Source organism: Sciurus vulgaris (genome assembly GCF_902686455.1).
Source record: "Sciurus vulgaris genome assembly, chromosome: X".
NCBI lineage: Eukaryota > Metazoa > Chordata > Mammalia > Rodentia > Sciuridae > Sciurus > Sciurus vulgaris.
This window is the reverse complement of record NC_136471.1, coordinates 56,680,334-56,700,011: the sequence shown is the minus strand read 5'-3', so window position 1 is coordinate 56,700,011 and position 19,678 is coordinate 56,680,334. Positions and strand designations below refer to the sequence as shown.

The 19,678-nt window shown below is 37.6% G+C and overlaps 2 long non-coding RNA genes across 2 annotated transcripts in view; one reads left to right on the top strand and one right to left on the bottom strand.

Annotated features, from left to right (window-relative positions):
• Window positions 1–4,253: 4,253 nt before the first annotated feature.
• The window catches only part of LOC306650800, a 392,843-nt gene continuing 377,418 nt past the window's right edge, over window positions 4,254–19,678 (top strand). The window contains exon 1 of the long non-coding RNA XR_013761024.1: window positions 4,254–4,389. This is a non-coding gene — a long non-coding RNA (uncharacterized lncRNA). The remainder of the gene's footprint in view (window positions 4,390–19,678) is intronic.
• Window positions 4,617–19,678, bottom strand: part of LOC306650798 — a 393,776-nt gene continuing 378,714 nt past the window's right edge. The window contains exon 2 of the long non-coding RNA XR_013761022.1: window positions 4,617–5,551. This is a non-coding gene — a long non-coding RNA (uncharacterized lncRNA). The remainder of the gene's footprint in view (window positions 5,552–19,678) is intronic.

The window sequence follows — 19,678 nt, the reverse complement described above, 5'->3', positions numbered from 1 at the left end:
ACACCTGTAATGCCAGCAGCTCCGGAGGCTGAGGCGGGAGGACTCAGCAATTTTTCAAGGCCCTGAGCAACTTAGCATGAACCTGTCTCAAAATAAAACATAAAAAGGGCTGGGGGTGTGGCTCAGTGGTTAAGCACCCCTGAGTTCAATGCCTGATATGAAATAAATTAATTAATTAAAAATAAAACAGTAGAATTTCAAAAAGCAGATTTCAAACCTCCTAAGGAAGTTCTCCTCTTTGAAGGAAATACTCAAGAGTTAAGCCATAGAGAATGGGTTAAGGAGAAGCTGCAAATTGGCTTAAGCTGAATTCCCATAAACTCCTACTTGATCTAGGTCAGCTTTAATTTTATTTCTTTTATATATTGGAGTTAAACATGCATTTTTTTTTCCTGAAACACCAACAAACCAATTAATTCTGTTGCCAAAAACAACTTGCACAAACATTTGCCAGGGGATTGTCCAAAGAATTTTAATCTTTCCAGGGGTTCTGATGAATATTAAATTTGATGACAGGTGGAAAATAATAGCATGAGTTTGGAATCAAATGCATCTGTGATTCGTAGGTGTGAGTCCTAGGTTCAAATCTACCCAGTTACAAGCTGTTATAATGACTCCCAGTCTATCATCTGCACCACTGCCAATTATCTGCTCTAATATAACTTACAACTGCACACACAGACATCCTCCACATCAGTGTTACCAATCCCTCTCCTAAATGACTGATTTTATGGAGTTGACTATGGGAACCAGTTTATTTTATCTCCCTTTGTCCCCAAGTTTGTTGCTCTGACATGATTGAAAGTCCTCCAAAATTGTGTTAGACATATTGATGTTGCTTTAATCCAGTGGCTTTGAAACTCTGAAGCATATTAGAATCTGCTGGGGAAATTTCAAAAATGTGTACTTCCAGGTTATACCCCATACCAATATAAAAGAATGTCTATGGGTTGGATCCAGATATCAGGAGTTTTGAAATAACCTCATATGCCTCCAATTTGCAAAACAAGTGGAAACAACTGACTGATTAGGGCTCGATGTGGGTTACTTTGAAAATGTTTTAGGCCGCTGCTAACCATTGGTTATTTTAACTTAAGTCAAAAAAAAAAAAAAAAGCTACCAATCCAAATGCACAAATTGGAGTCCACCTGCCATCAGAATTCTAGCAGTCCAATCACATTACCCCAAGCACACTCCTGACCCAATCCTGAGAACTGTCAATATTCCATCCACTGCATCAGGAGCAATAATTTATTGATGGAGGTAGTAGCTCTATCAAAGAAAAGACTGTATTCGCTCAAGCCTTGAAGGAGAAAACGATTTTCACAGGCATGGACATAGAAAAAGGGGACATTTTTAAAAGTGTCAATAGTCCATGGAAATGTGTGACTACTGAAGTTAAGAGAACAATGCAACATGTTTTTATATGTATTCATGCTTCTAAGAATCAATCTGAAGAACTATTGCATCAAAATCTCCTTGGGGTGAGAACTAGACATCTGTGTTTCTACCAAGTGACCAGGATGAGTCTGGAATTTGACCTTTACCTAAGAGATATCTGAATACAATTTCAATGGGTAAAATATAATTGGAGTTCATCTTACCTTGCATTCCTTTTATCCCCTCCTACAGACCTGTTGGCTTCTACATAGCCCCAAGGTCAATGTTTACTGACCCTTCGTGGAGGGCAAATCTCATCATATAAAGATACAGTGCCTCAGGTTTTAAAAACAGGACTCTGACCTGTTTACAATCTGGGGATGGTTACTGCACCCTCTACTGGTTATTTATTTCATTGTTTCTAGAAGACAACTCTGACATCAAATATTTCCTATAAGAAATAATTTGTAAATGACAAGTATCTTTAGTTATAAAAGTTACAATTCCAACTAGCTGATCAGGTAAATTAACTATTACAGATAGTAGGAAGTCCTTTGACAATGGTGCTTAGGACATTAAACAAGTGTTAGAGAGTGGGTCAAGCTTGAGGGTGCTATGAAGATGTTTCTTTGGAGGAAAATTAATCACCTTCAGTCATCATGAGAGTCTTTGGATCATCAGTCAGTAGTAATAACAGCAATTCATATTTCAGGTTTGCTGCTTGTTATATGTCAAGCAGTCATCAAAATTTCTCACCCATGTATTTACTCACTTTTATCCTCCCAACAATGATATCAGGTGGTAAGTACAATTATTATATCTATTTTTTTAACAGAGGAATATGGGATACACAGAGGTTGAGAAATTAAATAAGGACAGTTAGGAAGTAAGAGTGCCAAGTTTTGAAATTCAATAATATGGCTCCATTAGCCACATTATTAGCCCCCATGCTATAATACCTTGAGGAAATTGTAGGAAAATTATTTTGTTTCCCTGGTATAAATAACAGAGTGCCTAAGGTATTATGGGTTGAATGCCATTCTTCCAAAATGTTCCAGGAGGAAACTCAGTACCAAAAGAAGTTGGAAGAATCCTCCAGGATAGAGAGAGAATAGTGGGAATTCAGGAAAGGGAAGAAGGCAAGTGGGTAGACTGTGTTAGTCAATTTTAAGTTTCTGTGACCAAAACACCTGACAATGACAACCTAGAGGAGGAAAAGTATATTTTGGCTTACGGTTTCAGAGGTTTCAGTCCATGGATGGCTGACTCCTTTGCTCTATGCCTAAGGAGAGGCAAAAATGGAAGAAGGGTATGGCAAGAGGAAACTGCTCCATTCATGGTAGCCAGGAAGCAAAGAAAAAGAGTGGAAGGGTATTCAGAGAAGAAGAACCCTTTCAGGGCATGTCGGGGTCTTAAGCCTACCTGCTCTTCTCGACCAGCAACAAGGGAAGGGGACACTCCCCAACAAGGTCAGACAGGGATAGGGCCGGCTGACCGCCCGCTCCCAGCCCTCGGGGTGGAGGACAATCAGGGAGACCAGTCACAGCAGGAACTCGCTTATTGAGGAAATCACACAGCTTTTATGTAGGGTGGAGGCTTGGCGGGAACCAATCAGCTTAAAGGTCAGCAAAGCATGGGGGGGTTCAGGCAGGTGAGAGTCCCATAGGACTATATGGCAAGCAGGAGCTGATCACGTTCGCAGAACTGTTGTTAACCAATCCCTGACGGTGGTCCGATTTATTGTCATTAACTATTGAAACCGCCTTTGAGGCCTTGATCTTGCTCCCTCACCAGGGAGTAAGGAGTCAGCCTGAGTTAGTTAACGTGTCATTAATTCCAACATATCCCCCTTTTTTGTTTTATATTAAGAGTGTGTCTGTCTTAGGTTGCCCCTGGGAGGGTCTTACCTGTCATGGAACATCACCCTAGCAGTTTGGGGGTCTGCCTTACTTGAAGGTGTGCCTGTCTGAGGTTGTCCTCCTCTGAGGATCTTACCCATCATTGACTACCACCTTAGCACTTCAGGCGGGGCCCTCAGGAGGAGCAGGGCTTAAGGGAGAGACACTTAGACCCCAGTGTCCTGATACGAGTGATCCATGATCCTATAGGGCTCCCAATCATCATCATGAAGGGCGGTATAATGCTGTCGGACCACCATGAGCTGCACAGACTTAGCCTGGCTTTTCAGTAAGTGGATAAGCTTATTGATTATGCAAGGCCCAAAGGTGAACACAAGGATAATGGTGATTAGCAGTCCCATAAGCGGGAGGAGGTAGGGGAGCCACCCATGTAACCCAGTCCAGAGGAAATTAGAGTGGAGCTTGCTCCTATGACATTCCAGATCTTCTTGTAAGTTTTTGATTTAATCTTGTACAATGCCAGAGCAGTTGGCGTAGAAACAGTACTCTTCACCAAGGAACAGGCAATGCCCTCCTTCCTTTGCTGTTAGCAGATCCAAACCACAACGATTTTGCAGGACGACAGCGGCCAAGGAATCAAGTTGAGCCTGTAGATCTAAGATGGTAGAGCTGCAAAGTGCAATGTTAGGAGCTCTGTGTAGCTCTCAAGGAAGTCCACTGTCCAAAGTCATGAGGTCAGAGACCCCAATCTTAATCACTGTTGTCCCATTTTTGCTACTGCGCATTACACTGTTTCTTAAATGTCATTTTAAGCAGTTTACATATATTGACTCCTGAGTCTGTATGAACATTAGTTAACACAATTTAACATTATATCTAAAACATGAATTAAAGAAAGGCTGAGAGAGCTTTTAAGTTTCCTTTTGTGTGGCAAAATGTTTTCATGTTTCACAATATTAACCTTTAAACAAATCAGGCTCTAACCTGTAGAAATGCATTTACACTTAAAATTTTCTCAGTGTAAAAAGTAACAAATTTTACATATACCCTATTGATAACAGGTCCTATAATAGAACATTAAATGATAGAAATAAATCCCCAATAAAATTTACTCTTTATAAGTTTAAAATTACCATTACAGACAAGTTTAGTTTGGAGAATAGCAGCTTGATAAACTCCCTGCTTTAAAACTTGTATACCTGGAAAATATGAACACATTTAATATACAAAGAGTGACCATTTCACAGTTACCTTGACACTTATCTTACCAAATTTAGTTTTTAAAGAAAAATTTAGACTCTTTAACATAGTACAATACTTTAACAGTTGTTTAACCATAATTATATGCCCTAATTTTTAAGACTAATTGTTCTAAAGAATAAAACTTAATAGACACAAAGTTAAGAGTAAATTAGTGTTTCTAATAAATCCTTGTTATTTTACCATATAGATTAAACTTTGGTTTATATTAGAACATTAGTATTTCACCTTAGGAAAAACCTTAAATAGCTTTAACTGTTTCACATACATACAACCAACTTAGTTACATGCAAACTTGTTGAAATTTGCCCTTTACTTACACAGACTTTCTTAGCACTTACTTAGACCCTCGTCTATTTCATCACACAAGCACTTTCTTACCAAGAAACATTTCTTTTTCCCTTTTACTAAATATATTTCCATACCCAGAACCTTTTATTTTCTCTTTCCTGTTGACCCCTTTTTGTTCACATTCTGAAACAACTCTTATGAAATTTCTGAATTTAGATAAATTACTCTATTTTAACAAGATTATATATTTTGTTATTTATAGTACTCTAATTGAAACACAGTTGAAACTTCTAGAACCCTTTGTATATAGAATTGTACCTGCTAGGACATAACTCTTAGTAACCTTGTTTTTAGTTTAGTGATGACACAAAACAATTTTCTCTACAAACACATTTGAGTAATCCCATGCATGTCAACTCTAATTCACTTTTTTGTAAAAACCAAGATATCAGACAAGTGTCCTGAACAGTATTTGCCATCTTTTTCTTGTTGAAGGAAAGTCCTAGAAAAATTGATGTTAGACATTTTATTAACATCAACATTTTATTAGTTTGACCACCTAGAGACTCGCAAGTTATTTTCAAGACATTTTACTTCTATTACTTTACCCAATTTAAATTGAACCTCTTTAAATCACGTGAATTAAAAATATTTGGATCCATTTTTAAATTTTAATTTTAGGAGCTCTCAGTTTTGATACAGACAAAACATGACACCAGACAGCACAACATACAAATAACACAAAATCAAAGGCCTTGAAACTTTATAGGTGAATCTCCATTGCAATGTAACAGATGTTCAAAAACTCTAGTTGAATAAAAAAATAGAACTGATCAAAAAAGTCATCAGCTCAAAAAAAATGTATAATTCAAAAAAACAAGAGTCCTGGAAAAATGATACAGCCATTAAGTACTTTAGTAAAGCACCATAAAATTTACTTTTGCTGGAGATCAGGTAAGACTCTTTTTGCTTTTTTTGGAGCGGGGGTGGGGGGGTGGGGGGGTGGGGGGGGTGGGGGGGTGTGGGGGGTTGAGACTGGTCTCCTACTGAGCCTTCAGGCTTCCTCTATTTACATTTCAATGTAAGCCCTGACTGAGTTCAGGATCTGAAAGGGGCCAAAATGTTCTAGCAGAAACTTGATGCCTAGGGCATTTTAACCCTTATTCCTGGTTAGTAATCAATTCAGGTTTGGACACAGAAAATTGTGAAACAATTATCTCCCAATACTTGTGGGGACTGGGGCTACTATATCATACACCTTACTAGGACATGCCACTGATGGTTGGGCTGGTTACTCCCTCCACACTGGCATATGTGGGACCTCATGGCAGGAGGACTAGGTGGGCTGGGTGGGGCGAAGTTGGAGGAGGAGGAGGGATTAAGAGGGGGAGAAGAAGGAGGTGTTCGAGTTTGCAGGAAGAGCAGAGAAGCACAAGAAAGAAGAGACTTGAAGATAAGGAATCCCTTTCCATCTGCCCGCTCGCTTGTGGAAGATGTGTGCCAATATCTTTGGTAGCCACAATCCACTTTCCCATGGAGCGATCTTTCATCCCTGCACAGGCCAATTTGTGATCGGTAGTCATTCCTTCCCAAACTAACATTGTAACATTTACCGGGAAGGCCATACAGGGAGAGGGGAGGTTAGAGTCAGTGAGTTCTCTCCCAGTATCATAAAATGGCCACCAGGAAGATTTCCTGCCATCCGGAAGGAGGAGGGCGAGGGCTTTCATTGGAGTCTGATGTGGCTCCAGAATACAAGATGGCAGCAATGAGCCTCCCTGGGGCAGTAGTGGGCCCTCCCTATGTGTAGAGGCTGGCTGCCCTCATGGTTCCTCAACCTTGGGAGGAGCAGATGGAGATGGATTGGGCTCCTCATTAAAGGTCTCCCAAAGTTGTTTACTATGTGGCAAGTTTCTGGAAGGAGATGCAATGGGAGTAGCCGGCGGTTCTTTAGGCAGCGGCTCTTTGGGGAGAAACTTGGAGCCCCCTTTGGGAGGTCCTGGAGAGAAGCAGGCCTTAAGGGCAGATAATGTAGAGCAGACTCCCAATGGGGGACCCTCCCCTAAATTGATTTCCCTCTTCCTAACAAGTTGTTCTACACGATCCCATGTGGACCAGTCAAAAAGATTAGCGGCAGGAAGCCAAGGGGCCACCGGAGTAAAGGTGTCCCAGGCTTTTTCCGCCTGTGTATCAGACCACTCAAGGCCCCTACTCTTCAGCATGAGTCTAAGAGCTGAAAGCACAGGGTCACCATGTGTGGTGTGTGTTTGCCCCATCTTTTCAGGGATGCCTTACCTCGGAACTCGCTTGGTCTGATCTGCCGGTACTTTTGGTTTCAAAACTGCCTCTTCACTTCGGCTGTGGATCAGCTTTGAGGGGCCCCACGTTGGGCACCAGATGTCGGGATCTTAAGCCCCCCTGCTCTTCTCAACCAGCGACAAGGGAAGGGGACACTCCCCAACAAGGTCAGACTGGGATAGGTAGGGCCGGCTGACCGCCCGCTCCCAGCCCTCTGGGCGGAGGACAATCAGACTTGTCAGGGAGACCAGTCAGCAGGAACTCATTTATTGAGGAAATCACACAGCTTTTATGTAGGGTGGGGGGCTGGGGGAAACCAATCAGCTTAAAGTTCAGCAAGGCATTGAGGGATTCACATAGGTGAGACTATATGGCAAGCATGAGCTGATCACGTTCGTGGAACTATTGTTAACCAATCCCTGATGGTGGTCCGATTTATCGTCATTAACTATTGAAACCGCCTTTGAGGCCTTGATCTTGCTCCCTCACCAAGGAGTAAGGAGTCAGCCTGAGTTAGTTAACGTGTCATTAGTCCCAACAAGGGCACACCCCCAGTGACCCACCTTCTCTAGTCAAGCCCTAGAAGCATACATTTCCCACCCAGTTAACCTATTCAAATACGGATGGACTGTTTAGGTTACAGCTCCCATAATCTAGTCATTTCACCTCCTGCATTCACACAGGAGTTTTTGGAGGTCACCTGTTAGAGTTTGGATGTGAGGTGTCCCCAAATAAACTCACATGTGAGACAGAGCAAGAAAGTTAAGAAAAGAAATGATTTGGTTGTGAGGTTTGAGAGCCTTAACCCATTCAGTGATTGATCCCCTGATAGGGACTAACTGGCTGGTAACTGAAGTGGTAGGTTGTGACTGGAGAAGGTGGGAAGTTGGGGCATTACTTTGAGATATATATTTGTGTCTGGCAAGTGGAGTCTCTGTTTTCTGATCATCATGTGAGCTGGTTCACTCAGCCATACTCTTCCATCATAATGTCCTACTTCACCTCAAACCCTGAGAAATGCTGCTGTCTATGGCTTGAGACCTCTGAAACCATAAGCCCCAAAATAAACCTTTTCTCCTTTACATTTGTGAGGATTGGGACCTTCAGCCACAGCAGTGAGAAAGCTGACAAAAACAGAAATTGGAACCAGAAATGGGATTGCTGCAGTGACTAACTTGACCATGTTGTTTAGAAGCTTTTTGAGCTTTTTGGAATTGGTGGGAGGAATTTTGAGATGTTTATCAGAGCAAGCTGGAAATGCTTTAGGTTGTTGTAAGCAGAGTTTAATGGCTGATTCTGGTGGGAGTTCAGAAGACCAAAATGTCAATAGGACCATGGACAGTGAAGACGCAACTCTAGAAGGTTCAGAAAAGAAGGACTTTATTGGAATTTGGAGTAGAGCCCATTCATGTTATGTTTTGGCTGGGAAGTTATCTGCCTTTTGCCCATGTCCTGGGACTTTCTATGAAACTGATTTTAAAAACAGCAGACTTCTGAATCTGGTGGGAGAAATTTGTAGACAGCATAGCATTTATGCAGTGGCATGGATATTGCCAGCAGCTTTTAGTCAAATTTATTGTGATAATCAGGAGCAGAAAGCAGACCAGAAATGTTTGAAAAACTTGTAATTGAAGGGTGATAAAGAAATTAACCCCACTAAAGAATGCTAAATATTTTGCCTAGAGACAATGAATAAAATGGCTTTAGCATATCTCAGGAGCTGACAAGACCATACCCATTTCAGAATCAAAGAAGTAAAGGTAAAATATCTCTTGAGAAGAAACCAGTGGAGAACCCTTCTCACACAAGAGAGCCTAAGAAACTTTTTCAATGTATTCAGCCACACAGGTACTTGGAAGTTGATGCAGCCAGGATACCTGGAGGCTTGGCTACTGCTCAAAATGATGGCACTCCTTGGTATCAACCACATGGTGTTGGCTTTACAGGAATGTAGGATGCTGAAGTTAGGGGGTCATGGAAGCTTCCACAAAGATTTCCAAGGAAGGCCTTGGAGGCCAAGCAAGGTGTAGCACATTCAGAGTCCCTGTGGGCATCCTCTGAGAAAACTAAATATGGAGATTTGAGGAGGAAGCCTAAGCCACAGTGGAGATCCCCAAGATTAAGAAATGCCAGTAACATAGAACATCATCCTAGAAAAGCTGCAGGAATTCAGCAGAGACAAGCCAACAGAAAGGTCACTTGGGTTGCAACCAACAATGCCACAGTGGCTGAGCTACTCAAGCCCTTTGGAGTAAACATCATGATGCCCTGTGCTCAAAACATCAGACAAAGAACTAGAAGTCCTGTTTGTCCAGCTGGATTTTGGTCTTGCTTTGGTCCCATCACTTCTTTCTATGCCTCAAATTATGTTATTGGAAATGTTTACTCTGTACCATTATATATTGGATACTTATAAATTGCTTTTAATTTTACATGAGCTCACAATGCAAGATTGCCTTGAGCCTCAGGGAAGACTTTGGATTTGAACTTTGAGCAATCTTGGAACTGTTAAGACTATGGGGACTCTTGGGAATGGACTAAATATATTTTGCATTGTCAGATGAGTGTGAGCTTCTGGAGACCAAGGGAGGAATGTTATGGTTTGGATGTGAGGTGTCCCCCAAAAGCTCACATGTGAGACAATGCAAGAAGGTTCAGAGGAGAAATGATTGGGTTGGGAAAGCCTAAACCCAATCAATGATTATTCCCCTGGTAGGGAATACTGAGTGGTAACAGAAGAGGTAGGGTGTGACTGGAGTAGGTGGGAATTGGGGACATGACTTTGGAATATATATTTTTGTCTTGCAATTGGAGTCACTCTCTCTGTTCTCTGATCATCATGTGAGCTGGTTCCCTCTGCCACACTCTTCCACCATGATGGCCTGACTCCCCTGGAGACCCAAAGGAGGGAAGCCTGCTATCTATGGATTTAGACCTCTGAAACCATGAGCCTCCTAAATAAACATTTCTTCCTTTACAATTGTGCTTGTTGGATTCTTTAGTAATAGCAGTGAAAAAGCTGACTAAAACATCATCTCATATCCAAACCAAAACACTGAGTAGTTGTGGAGAAGAACAGAGGAAAAGACATAAGGTAAGGAGAGATCTTAAGAAGACAAAGGATGACTAAGTATAGGTTGATAGGTGAAACATAAACATGCTGTACCATCCATTGATTCCAATTTGTGTGTGTGTGTGTGTGTGTGTATGAATATTTGAATTTTTTTACACTTTTCTGTGGTATTATGGAATAAAGGAATAATAGCAAATATATCTGCTATGATATGAAATATTTGTGTTATACAGGAAGGACCTGAAACATGGAGAAATACAGTGCCATAAAATAGCAAATAATGAATTAATTAGATTAGATAACCGTAAGATTTGAAAAACAGCCTATACCTTTAAAGTTAAGAATATGCCATAACCTCTTATCTGACATACCTAAGAAGGTAACTTAAAGAAATATTATTACCATAGTTTATACCTGAGATAAAAATGAGTATTTTTAAATCTATAGAATCATTGTTTAGAGAAAAACTCAGGAAATTTATTGGATGTGTCTAAATGGTTTAACTGACCTCCCTCTCCCTATTTAATAATGATTTTTGAGGCTTACAGAACAATAAAATGAGTATTTGACATTCTAGATTTTGCTTTCTTTTAAATGATGAAAAATATCTATTGTAGGCATTTGTATAAGGCATAGTACATGATCATTTATATTTCCCTTTTTTTATTTTACTCCCCAGAAAATTCTTCCTTAAAAGTGAAATTTCTATCAGCAAACATATTAGTGGTCTTTTTCAGAGTGGTATACATATGACATCCTCACTTTTGCCTTTTCATACTAGCTATCATTAACGAAGCTTTGATGTCTTTGACTTTTCATGGACAATTGAGTTAAGTGTATAATGACTGATTTTTTCATATTTGAAGTTATGGAAAAGATCATCTTACTTGGAAAGCATAGATGTCATTGGTGTATTAATGGCAATTTTAAAATGTATGCTGCAGAAGAAAGCATTGTTAAGCTTCAAGATAATAATTTCTAAGAATCATCAAATTTAACTCTATATGATAATGCATAGCGCATACAGTATTTACTGTGTGGCAGATACTGTTCTAAGAGCTTTACTAGTGTTTAATCCAAGAAACAATAACAGATTGTTCTTTATATTATCCCCTTTCCACAGATAAAAAGACTGATGCAAAGGGAATGTCAAACAGCAACTAAGTGGCAGCTGTAGCTTTTGAATGCAGTCAATAAGTCTTCAGAATCCATGCTATTAATCATTCTACCATACCATAACACCTTAGATTTAAAAAAGCCTAGATAAGAAAGATCTTGGAATAGTGATGGGATGCCAGTTAGGATTTTCTTTTTGTCCCTTCACAAATAATAACAATGGCTTTTTATTCTCCTTTCAGAGGATGTGTTTTCTCCTGATGCAATACAACTACCTCTCCTGCTAAAGTTGGCCACTGATATTATCTATATATCATTGTGAACCTTCTGAATTTTTTTAAATTTATTTTTATTGTAACAAATGGGATACATGTTGTTTCTGTTTGTACATGGAGACATACATGGGGAGATAGCTCAGTTGGTAGAGTGCTTGCCTTGTAAGCACAAGGCCCTGGGTTCGATCCCCAGCACCCAAAAAAAGAAAAAAAAAAAAAAAAAGAACCTTCTGAATATTATGATGTAAAATAGGGCTGAATATCTAGGGTGGTAGTATTTAAGTCCTGGGTTCCTTAATGAATTAATATTTTTTTCTTTTCTTTTTGAAACTGTTGGGAGTCATACAACTCCATAGAGCTCCAAGTGAAAATACTATTTTATATATTTATTAAAATACAATAGATTGTTATAAGTACTAAAAGTTAAATACTAGGGAGATAGGGTCACATTTTTAGATATTGTTCAGTCCTTTAGTATTATTAAATGTGTGACAGACATGAACACCCATATATTTTATAGTATGTGTCTTACAAGCTAAGGAGCTACAAAAAAATTGTTTTGTGCCTTAGCTAAGTGTAAGGTAGCAACAAGAAGTAATCCATTAATGTTGCTACAAAATGCACTCTGGACAATATTTCTTTTAATTTGTTGGCCACACTTAAATCCATTATTATAGTTCGACATGATCATATACCTAAACTGTACATTGTGAGGGATAATATAAAAGCAAATCATAGGATAACATTATTAAGGATTCGTGTTTAAAAGTACTTGCAATGTACGTTTTGGGTTCAGTCCAGATTTTGCTCATTTTTCTACATTCATCATCTTCTGCTGAACCAATCGTAAAGCTGTCAGGTAGTAACTGTCTTAATGGTGCACAAATGCTTTTTGGCTTATCCTTGCAACCCTCTCAGGCTTCTCCATCTACATTCCTTCCAAAATGTTCTTCTCAGGACATCAAAATTCTTTTGCAGCAGGTTCACCTTATCTCAACTTAACTGTTAGGAGGGGAAATGTGATCAATTAAATTTAATTCATTAAGGTGTTGTCAGTGACTATGAAACACTAAACCTTCTAGAAGTACTTGCATTTAAAGAGAGTTGCATTTTAACCTAAAGAAATATCTAATGCTAGCATTACTATAAAAAAATCTCTTTGGCAAGGCCAAACTTTCTGATACACTACAAATTAATCCTGTAGGAAAGTTATCTAAAAGGTTGTGATTGGACAGGCCAAAAATTACTGTAGTTAGGCTCCCTCATCAAACCTTCTGCTAGGCTGTTATATTTTTAGTGTATAGACAGGGCTGGGAACCGGCTATATTATGGCTAGTCAGGGCCAGAAATACTCTGATTCAGCGTACATACTCAAGATCATAAACATTTGCTTGTGAGCATGTGCCCACTGATATAACCTGTTGGTAGTGTGCCTTCTTTGTTTGGCCTTCATATAAAAAGAACCTATGGAAAAGACTCGGGGGCAAAATGGGGGTTAAAATGGATCTGGCTTGGGGTTGAAGCTAAAGCTAGAGGCTGGAAGCTGTTACCATACCTGAATAAAACATGTCTATTGTCTTAAATATGTTTTGCATCTTCTTCCACCTGCCAGGAACCAGAATCTGTTTCCCAGGTCTGAGACCCACATGACAGCTTTTTTCTCTTAAAAATGGAACTTGATATCAGCAAAGAAATTTTCAATATTTTTCAAAAAGGTTGAATAGGTTCTAAAATCCTTGAGTTCTCACATTTTTATAAAAGATTTCTATTTTACCTTTTAAATAAAAAGCCTAATGTATACAGAATTTTTACTTTGTATTATTGTTATTTTATCTTGATTTACTTCACTGTTTCCTTGAATCCACTGTTAATGAGAATTTTGAGACCAGTTTGAGATTTTGTTTCATGTTTTAAGTCATGTATTTCTTTTGTCAAAGTACCTATAAGGTTCTTTTGTCATCCTTAAGTTCAATAATTTTATAAGAATATACCCTGGTCTTAAAAGAAAAAAAATCTTCCAAGCATATTTTTGTTCTGCAATGTGTAAGTCTCCTTTATTTCAGAAAAGTGAGTTTTTTTAAAGCTTGCAATTTGGGGATAATTTCAGTTCCACTTTTTTATTGGTTCTTTCTAGTTATATGAGACAACAGGATTCATTTTGACATAATTATAAAACCGTGGAATATAATTTCTTTTAATTCACTCCCCAGTACTTCCCCTTCCTCTCCCCTCCTCCTTCCTCCTGTTCCCTTCTCTCTCCTGTACTGATCTTTCTGCTATTTACTTATAGTTGTTTTTTTAAATTAATATCTTGTATATATACATGATGGTGAGATTCACTGTGGCATATTCAAGTATGTTCATAGGAAAGTTAAATCAGATTCCACTTTTTGAAGACACCAATTATGTTACATTAGATTTCCAATATTTGTCTTCTGTATCAATCATATTTTGAATTTAGATTCAAGTTCCATTTCTGGCACTGAGTAGCTGTGTGGCCTTTGACAAGTTTGACCCTGTCTATGAGTCATTTGTAAAATGTGGCTAATAATAGTATCTGCCTTATTGGTTTGTTGTGAAGTTTGAATGATATAATTGTGTAAAGCATTTAGCACAGCAGCCTATAGCTAGTATTAGAACATAGCTCTATTATCTATGACTTCAAACACAAAATTGAGATAATTACATATTTATTCTTTTACATCTATCAAGGCTGAACAGAAGGCACTCATTGTGGAAAATACCTCAGTACAAATTATTTTCTGTGACCTTTCAATTAAAGAAAGATCAGTCAATAAGAAAACTGGATTTTCTAAGTAATTTGATTAGTCTTTATTTAAATAAAATTTATGTTAATATATTATCCTTTTTAATATAGTTTCCTCATTCTCTTTTGCTTCCCCTTGTTTTGTGAGTTCTTCAGAGGACCTGGGATCAAACACTTAGAAGGAGATGTAAATGCTCTAACACATTGAGGCACTGAGCATTTTTAGTCACATCTAGTCACATGAGGTTAAAGTGAGATGGCAGTCCTTGAAGCTTCAGAAAAGTGTTAGTGAGCCTCAGAGTACTGATGCATAATTTAGATGGTATTTCAAACCCAGACTCAAATTAATCTAGATAGCTAAAGTACTGTGTAAAGTAGTAGAAGAACCAGAATTTTTTTTCCCTTCAAGCAGCTTCTTGAATAATTGCCTCCTTGGTTGTACAGCTGCAAATTTGGTGATAGGTGATGAATATCTCACTGAGCTTAAATTATCTGAGTCAAGGTAGGCAATAGCCTGGCAAGAAGTTCATTGGGAGGAAATGTTAAGTCCAATGTTGCTAGGGATTCTATGAGCAGGACTATTTACAAATGGATTTTCCAAGGAAGAATTAAAGTCATGAAGTATAAGGGCTAAATAAAGAACTATTTTAATGACTGTAATCAGGGAGTTTTCTTAGTTTATTGCTGGCATGAGCTTTTGGTTTGTCTAATTTATCTTATTTTACCTCTGTGGCTTCTCTTTCACCTATGCATTTACTTCTGAAGTTATTTGTGAGGTAGAAGTTGTTCCAAAGAAAGAATTTCATTTCTCCTTTGCTAATTTCTTGCATGTGTCTCTGATTGACCACTAAAAAATCTAAAATCAGTAAGCTCCATGAGAACAGGTAACTTACCTATTATATTCACCTCTGTATTCTTGATATTGAGTACAATCCCTAGCACCTCATATAAACTCAATAAATATACTTGAATTAATGAATGAATGAATAAAGAAGTACTACTCTCTTTTCTATGTGCAGATCAGTATTTCTAGTCATTGCTATATAATTTTTATTTTTCTCTATCTTAAAGAAATGCATAATCTCCCTTTTCTCTAAAAACAGTTGATAAATTACAGATTTCTTTCAAGGGGAGAATCATTTGGATGTTTTCTATCATAGTGTAATCAGTAAGCTGTGATAAAGATTTGAGGTTTATTTGTATATTTAATTGATATATATTTAATTGATAAATTTTTATAGTCTTAGCCTGTACTTCCCTAAATTCAAAGCCAGAAATAATGGCTTATTTGAAAGAATTATCCAAGAAACAGGAATGAGAGTTGTAGTTTGTAAAACAGGAACACAGAGAAGGATGGTTCAAAGATACCTTATCAAAATAGCCATTCCTACAGGTGACTAGTTGCTTGCTACTACTGAACCTTGTGAAAATATGTAGGAAATACTTTTCAGAATGGTCTACTTAGCTAAAGAGAAAGGGAAGCATGTATTCTTTGAATTTTATTTCTCATCTGTCAAAGTTTAACCTATGAAGCATTAACTCCCTTGTCATTTCAGTTTGCATTTGTGTGAGTAGTGAGCAAGTTCCCATCATGGTCTCTGCTACAGTGTCAGAGAAGCCCAGGGCAGGGCACAAGACACATTTAGCACAGGGTTGTGGTAAAGTGTTGCCAGACTTCACCTTCACCATTCTGGTCAAAGTCTGTGGGGAACTGGTTACCACAAAGGTGGCTAGAATAGGAGGTAAGGCTGAGGGTTTTTAAGTGGTGCACTAGAGATGTGCCATGCAAATATTAAAATGATTAGTCACTTATAAATATGCTTTGAATAATATGTTTCAGATGGCATCACTGAGTCCCAAAAGAATACTTTGGCTATAATTCAATCTCTGAATTCTGTAGCTATTTCTAAGTCATACACACTTCACTCTGATGTTTTGACATTAGCAGAGTCTCAAGATTGAATAACAAGATGATAATTAAAACATATTATAAAAGAAGCAAAATTATGAAAACAAATTAAATATGAGGCAAATCAGAATTTAAAGGAAATGAGGACACACTAATTTCCTAACAAAACTACATAAATTTTAAGAATTGGGCCTATTTTCGGGTTTTAAATTGAAATTAGATTGTATCTGAAAATATTTATGTTTGACAATATTTAATCTGTTTCTCAGAACATGATTTTTAAAACTCACCTTGGTGTACTTGAAAAATAAAGTTATACCTACTGAATTTAAAGTAAATCCACAAGGACTTGATTCTTCTGTTCCCTAGATAGGAATGCTCATAGGAACTTCATATCTTTCATATCAAACATCACTAGAAAGAATAAATACACCCACATCATGATGGCTAACAGAGAACTTGGCCTGACCATTACTACCAGAAGTCATCATCAGAGTGGCTGTGCTCCATAATACATGTATCCATTAAGGTCAAACTTAGACATTTCATAATTAAGAAGTTTTCTCATTTACATCTACTCCATTGGCATAAAAATTATTTTTACAATTTGATTCTAAATCAGTACCAGGGGCAAAGAGTTACTTTAATTTTCATTTCCCTTCTCAAGATTCCCTTTAATTTGCATTCAAGCAATGAGAGAGAAGGATATAATTTGGCTGAGTCCCAAAATGCCATGTTATTTTTCAAGGAAAACACAAAAGTACATGTGGACGGTGACGACTTTTGTACCAGAATTTCCTGGTGGATTTGTCAATTGGCTGAAGACCAGCTTCCATCCCAAGTTATGCTCTGACAATTCAGGCCCCAGGGATGTGGCAAAATACACGTATTCCATGAGTGATATTGAGCCTGCAGGTTACTTTGACAGGTTGACTAGGAGGTCAGATCCTGACACTAATATGTTTTTTCTCTGCTGGCAGCTCCCAAACCAATTATGTGACATAAAATGATATTTTCATGCATTTGCAGCAAATTGTGTATATGGAAGATGATTTCCTTCATGGCACTGTGATTTCTTTCAGTTTAATTGAGGAAATCTATGAGAGACTTTCTGCCTCTCCTTATTCTATTTAAGATATGAAATTAATGAGAAATAAAATATTGGTGGAAGAAAAGAAGATAAAACAAAGAGAGGAACAATTACATGGTATATTTAAGCTATGTAAACAGCCAATTAAGAGAAGTGATAGAAAGAGGACCAAATATGTTGTGAAAATATATAGACTGTTTCTCAATCAAGATAGACTAGGTTACCCTGTGACGTTAACAAACTCCCAAATTCAGTGGCTTAAGTAAAATAGCAAGACATATTTCCTACTATTGCTATTTATACAGTGTAAACCAAGCATAGGATGGAGAAAAGGAATTTGAATAACTCTGTTTTCTCCATGTAGATGTCACTTAGGCTCTTGGAAGCTCCAACCAACTCAAAATGCTGTCTCCTTGATAAAACTTAAGTTAATTGCAACTTGGAAAGACAGAACTGGAGAGCTGAAGATGCACATTTCCATGTTTTGTCCTACCTCACTTTTGATTTCATTACAGTAGGGAAAAATAATCATATGATTCCTTCTAACTTCAATGAGACAGGAAAGTATAATTATTTGCATGCCTAGAAGGAAAATAGAACTAAATATTTGGGGAGATGCTAGTAATGGCTTCCACAGTTTTCTTCATGACTACCATTTTTGGCTACACATCCTTGAAAGAAGGACAACCTACTCAAGTCTCAGTTTACTCTGTAAAATGGGTATACTGTTTTTTATTTTAAAGTAATTGTATGTAATAAATGAGTCACATATTTAAGGTATTGGACAGGGGATCCCACAATAAATATTCAATTAAAGATGGTCAACTTAGGTCAGAAGGAAAAAATATAGCTCATTACACTTAGTCTTAAATTAGCCAGATTTATTATCTATACAGACAGGATTCACTAAGCTAAAATCTGTAAAGCCAGTTCTTCCTATAACTGTGGTTTTTTTGTGTTTTTGTTTGTTTTTGGTACTAGGGATTGAAACCAGGGGTGCTTAAACACTGAGTCACATCCCCAGACCTTTTTTTATATTTTCTTTAGAGTCAGGGTCTTGCTGAGTTGCTTAGGGCCTCACTAAGCTCCTGTGGCTGGCATTGAACTCTCAATCCTCCTGCATCAGCTTCCCCAGTCACTGGGATTGCAGGAGGTTGTCACTGTGCCCAGCTCACTATAATTTCGACCTGAAAATATTGGTGTTTAAATGAACTCTCTAGACCCAAATAGAATATATTTTATTGATCAAGATACTACTACTACTGATATAATTATTGCTATATGCTAAACCTAGCAAATACTTTCTATAGAACAATGTTACTCGGATAAATAACTTTTGGGTTTTTTTAAATATTTATAGGACATATTTCTAGTTACTTTATGTGATTTTGTTGCTCTGGGATATACAGATTTGATTAATGACATCTTCAATAATTTTTATGAGGTGTTTCATATTCTATGTTTCATGTTTGCCTTATCTTCATCAGCATCTGGGTGACATATTCTGCATGACATTTCCTTTATTATTGCCTAAGAGCACTTAAGATTATGATGGGGATCCAATGTATATTGCCTGACTACTGGGAGTACTGGAAGTTTGGATTCTGTTCCTGATTAGAAAAACTAACATACCTATTAAGCTTTGAAACTTAAATCATTATGGTTAATACTTTTCTAAAATGTAGTACATATACTTCTACCTTTTAAACATAGGATAATAAAAACACTTTTGGACAATTGTCTGAATTTCTACAGAGAAAAACAACTCAAAGTTACCTATTATGTATATCATGTCACCCAAGTTATCCTTCCAATCTTAATCTCCCTTTCAAATTTCAGGTATATATTTTTAACTATAAACAGGGCATCTTTAACAAAATATCTTTCCTTTTGTCACTTCTGATTCAACATAGACAAAGATGAAATCATCATCTTTCCTTCCAAGCCAAATCCAGTTTTTCTTCCTCTGGTTCTCCCTATCTACAACCTAACATAAAAGACTTACTGTTATTCTTTACATCGTCCACACCATATATCCAATTAGTAACCTCATCCTATTAATACTTCTGTGTATGGCTTATATCTCTACTTTATTCTATTGATTTAGTTAATCTTTTCTCCATGAAACAACTGTAATACTCACCCCTACCAAAGTTCTTCATCTGTTTTGTCCCCACTTCAAGTCATGTTTTATACTGTTGCTAGAGGAAGCATTCTGGTTTCTGGGTTTCTCAATAACTTTGTTTATTTGTTTGCCTGTTTCTTTTAGTGATACATTGAAAAAGTGTTTAGGACATAAACCTGTGAGTCTTCTCAAACAACATCAACCACTTGTGTTTGCCACCTTCTAAAAAGCACAG